Source organism: Lipotes vexillifer, unplaced genomic scaffold (assembly GCF_000442215.2).
Source record: "Lipotes vexillifer unplaced genomic scaffold, Lipotes_vexillifer_v1.1 scaffold225, whole genome shotgun sequence".
NCBI classification, from domain to species: domain Eukaryota; kingdom Metazoa; phylum Chordata; class Mammalia; order Artiodactyla; family Lipotidae; genus Lipotes; species Lipotes vexillifer.
In genome coordinates this window covers 114,748-114,990 of record NW_006787630.1, presented here as the reverse complement: position 1 = coordinate 114,990, position 243 = coordinate 114,748, and the positions used below count along the sequence as shown (strand labels likewise).

At 74.1% G+C, this 243-nt stretch overlaps 1 protein-coding gene across 1 annotated transcript in view; it reads left to right on the top strand.

Moving 5' to 3' along the window:
- TLE5 (TLE family member 5, transcriptional modulator) overlaps window positions 1-243 on the top strand; it is an 18,955-nt gene that overhangs the window by 9,133 nt on the left and 9,579 nt on the right.

Sequence of the window (243 nt, the reverse complement as noted above, 5' to 3'; positions counted from 1 at the left end):
TCCCCCGTAGCTCCCGGTCCCCCTCCCAGCTTCCGGGCCCAGAGCACCCCCCCTAGCTCCCAAGCCAGGTCTCCTCCTGATCGCAGCTCAGATCCCCCCAGCCCCGGCCCCAGCTCCTGGGCCCTGTGCCCCCCCCCATCAAGCCAGCCAGGGCCTCGGCGGCCTTTGCCTCGGGCCTGGGGCGCCCCGGGAGCCCCACCAGGCACCTCTAACGCCGGGGCTGCTTTCGGGGCTTGGGAGTGG